A 4,246-nucleotide genomic window follows, 5' to 3' on the forward strand; every position below is an offset into this window, starting at 1 on the left:
GGTTATAGGTATAGCTTGGGTAGGACACTTGATTAGCATATGCAAGGCCCCAGTTCATTCCCTAACACTTGGAAAAAATAAAGAAAAAACAAAAGTTGATATACTTCAAAAGTGGTTCCAAAAGATTGCATTTGTATAAAATTCATTAACAAGCAAAATTAAAATATAGTGATGAAATCATAGCAACGGTTGACTTTGCAAGTGGGAAATTGACTGGAAAGAACTAGAAAGAAACTAAAAAATTTTAGATTTCTCATGTGGTAATATTTAAAATTTTAGAGGCTGCACACAGAGCAGTCTTTTCTCTTTTCATTGGTTTATGTCATGTCACACATCCCCCATACCCCCACCCTGAAACAAGGTGTCACTGTGTGGTTCAGGCTGGCTTGAGCTTGAAGTGATCCTCCTCCTTCAGGCTCCTGTGTACTGGGATTATAGGTATGCGCCACCACTCCTGGCTATAGGAATCCTTTATATAATCTACTTGCCTTTTTTTTTTTTTTTTTTGGTGTTTTTGAAATAGGGTCCAACTATGTAGTTCAGGCAGGCATTTGAACTGCCAGAAGATGCCTTTAAGGCATTACTCGTTTGCCGTGAGTATCTGGGTTCGAACCACAGCATCTTGAGCTTGAGTGATTTGTTTAAGCAGTAATAAACCTAAACCTGTAATATATATATTACAGGTTTGCAGATCTGACTTGTAGTTATCCTGTTTTCAGCCTCCCCAGCGCTGGGATTACAGGCATGTGCCACCACATCCAGACTGCGCTGCAGGCTCAGCATGCCTGGGGGCATATACCAAGAAGTAGCATTACTGGCTTATATAAATAATTCTATCATTAATTTTTTGAGGAATTGCCATATTATTTAACACAGCAACTGTACCATTTTATATTCCCACCAATGGTGCACAGGGGTTCCAATTTTTTTACATTCTTGCCTACACTTATTTCCCTATTTTTTAATTTTACAGTAGCCATCGTAGTGAATCTAAAGTAGTGTATCATAGTTCTGACTTACAAAGAGTTTAGGATTTTTTTTGTTGTCTTCCCAGGGACGATTTTAGCTCTAGCCTTTAAGTTTAAGATGGAGGTATAAATTCTTTTTCTCCCTAATCACTAAATCTTAGAAATGTTACTTTTGCTTTACTCTTGATTTAGAGACTCAGAGTTCCTTGTGAACAAGTTCCTCTAACTAGTAGAGGCTTGCGACGATGTAACTATTAATAGGAGAATCACTAAATGGTTGTTTTTTTCTCCAAGTTACTGCCTTTTCTTAGAACTCTAATAATTTACTACTTCCCCTTACATCTACCATCAGAATCCTCACCAGGTTCCTGTGCACAGTCTCCTTCTTTTCTTCCCTTTCTGCTTTGTTTCCATGTCAGGTATTTATACAGCATCCCTTACTTGTATACCTACTCTAGGCAGTGACATTGGTCAGCAGTCTTCCTATTTGCACTTGATTTCCCTATTACAATGGCCCTGAAATCCTGGCTTTGCCTCAACTTTCCTTCCAACCTACTATAGAAAGCAACAAAGCTAACCTAAACAGATGCTCAGGGAGTTGTGAGGAACAGTGTAAAACCTGAGCAACCCAAAATTCAGAATTATGTGGTTGGGATAAACATAAATTTGTAGGAAGGGCAGTGGAAATGCACATAAACATGAGATAGCCTGAAAAGGCAGTTTGTTAGTGTTTCCTAACAGATGTCACATATTTCTGAAGGAGAAAGTTACACTTTCAAGCTGTGCCATGATTTAAAAGCTGTAGCTCTCTGAGTCTGTTGATTTCCCCTGTGTTCACAAGTTTCCTAAACAGCTGGATTCTCTTTTAGTCTGTTTCCAATAAGATTTTTAGATATGATAAGAGCATTTATTTGGGAAGTTGAAGTTCATTAACTTTTAGTTCTTTTATCTTTACCCACTTCTAGATCAAGTTTCAAAATATTACTGTGAGGTTATTCTATTTAGCTTCTTTCCTTCTTTAGAGAAAATTGAGAGTACTATATTCAATTTATTTAGCTTTTTAAATTTAAAATACAATCTTTTTTTCATTTACCTTGCATTTGCTAAATATATTTCTACTTGTATGTGGTAACCTTCATCATATGGGCTTATAGCCATTGAAGGCTGGATACCATGTTTGCTAACATTTTTTTGGTACCAGAGATTGAACTCGGGACCTTGTGCTTGCCAGTCAGGCACTTAAGCTGCTGAGCTGTCTCCCTGCCTCAACATTTTTTCAAGTTTAAGGTACATATTATGTTTGGTTTTATTTTCCTGGCACTATTTTCTACTTAATTTTGCTATATCTAACCCCATAATTTTACTGATTTATTAGTTCTCACTTTTTTTTGTATTTTAGGGAACGGTCTACATGGTGTTCAGGGTCTCACTACTAGATCGGACTCATAGTGATCCACCTGTTTACAGCCTCCCAAGAGCTGGGATTACAGGCACGTGCCTCCACACCCAGTCTTAATTACTGGCTTAGTGGGGCCCTGTGGGGCCGGGGATCAAACCCCTAGTGCTTGCACCTGCTTGCAGATGCTTTAATCCGCTGAGCTATTTGGCTGGCCATTAGTTCTCAGTTTTTATTTCAGCTGTCCAAACCTGTTTCCTTGACTTACCAAGAGAGAGTATTGGTTCATTCATTCTCCCAGGCCCTGGGTGAGTGAGCTTGATTCTTATAAGTGGTATTGATGACACAAAGGTTCTAAGATTTCATATTTTCTCTATAATAGTGTTTCGCATATGAATTCATCATTTAGCAAATATTTATACAGTCTACTAATTATTATAACTGCTATTTATTAAATGCTAATTGTGAACCAAACTTAGTTGTTTTTAACTTTTTATTCATGAATTTTTTTTTTTTTTTTTTTTTTTTGTGGAACCAAGGATTGAACTCAGGCCCTTGTGCTTGCCAGGCAAGCGCTTAATCTGCTCAGCCATTTCCCCGGCCCCTTGAAATTTTTAAATGTATACAAAGTAAATAAACATTATCAATGTATGTTATCCAACTTCATCATTTAACAACCTATGGAAATCTTATCCCTACCCAACTTGGTTCTTCCCATGTTCTTGAGAAGCAAGTTCCAGATGTCAAACTACTTTATCTGTAAATATTTCAAAATAGGATAATTTTAAAAATATTATCACATCTAAAATAATGTTAAAAACCAAGTTAATAATTATTTGGTATCATCAAGTTTCTAACAATGTTTGAGTTTCTATTTACCTCATAAATATAAACACATTTTTTGGGTATACTTTCTTTTATATACTTCACAAAGTGAATAAAGATTCCACAGGCCCAAGTATGGTTTCACATACCTAAAATACCAGCACATGAGAAGCAGAGGCAGGTGGGTCACTGAGTTCAAGGCAAGCCTGAATCACATAGCAAGACCCTGTTTCCAAAAAGAAAAGAAAAAAGAAAAGAAGAGACTCCACCATACAATTGCTCAAAATATCTCTTAAGATTCTTAATACAGTTTTTTTTTCTTTACTTTTCTTCTCTTTTTTCCCCACTTTATAATTTGTTGAAGAAGCTGCATCTTTGGTCTTGTAGTTTCCCAATCTGCATCCTGTTGATGCAACCCTGACATATTTAATGTGTTCTCTATTTTTTATAATTAGTAGTTGGATCTAGAGGGCTGTTTAAATTTAAGTTTGAGTTTTGTTTTTTTGCTTTTTTTTTTTTTTTTGGCAAAACTGCTTTGTAAGTGGGAGTGTAGTTTTCCATGTGGAGGCACATAATTATCTGTTTTCCTTTTGTTTTGTAATGATAGCAGCTGTTGATGATCATTGCCAGCAGTCCCTGTCCTTGCCTCCTAGTCGTTTGTGAGAAACTCCATGTCTTTTCTGTTACTTTGCCTCAAATCTTCTTTTCTCTGTTTATCTCTCTTTCTATTTCAGAATTTTCTTTTTACATTCTAATTCCCCTAAGATGAGTTTCATTTTATTCACTCATTATTTTCTTAGTTTTAATAATTTCTGAAATGATTTTTCTTTCATATCTAATTCATTTTTCTAGCTTTTACAATTCAGATTTGTTATGACGACATTTTATTTACTCTGGAAATATTAAACTATGGATTTTATCATTTTGTAGGCATATTTTTCTCACATGTGCTGTCATTGTCTATAGGGCTATTCTAATCTTTATTATTTTTATCATTTTAAGTACCTCTTTATAGGATTTAACTATAACCCCTCTCTCTTTCTCTCTCCCCCCCCAG

General features: G+C 35.7%; 1 protein-coding gene across 3 annotated transcripts in view; it reads left to right on the plus strand.

The window, feature by feature from the left end:
- Nucleotides 1-4,246, plus strand: part of Eif2b3 (eukaryotic translation initiation factor 2B subunit gamma) — a 152,925-nt gene that overhangs the window by 19,639 nt on the left and 129,040 nt on the right. The window lies entirely within an intron of this gene.

This window comes from Octodon degus, unplaced genomic scaffold, assembly GCF_000260255.1.
Source record: "Octodon degus isolate 3935 unplaced genomic scaffold, OctDeg1.0 scaffold00107, whole genome shotgun sequence".
In the NCBI taxonomy this organism is placed as follows: Eukaryota; Metazoa; Chordata; class Mammalia; order Rodentia; family Octodontidae; genus Octodon; species Octodon degus.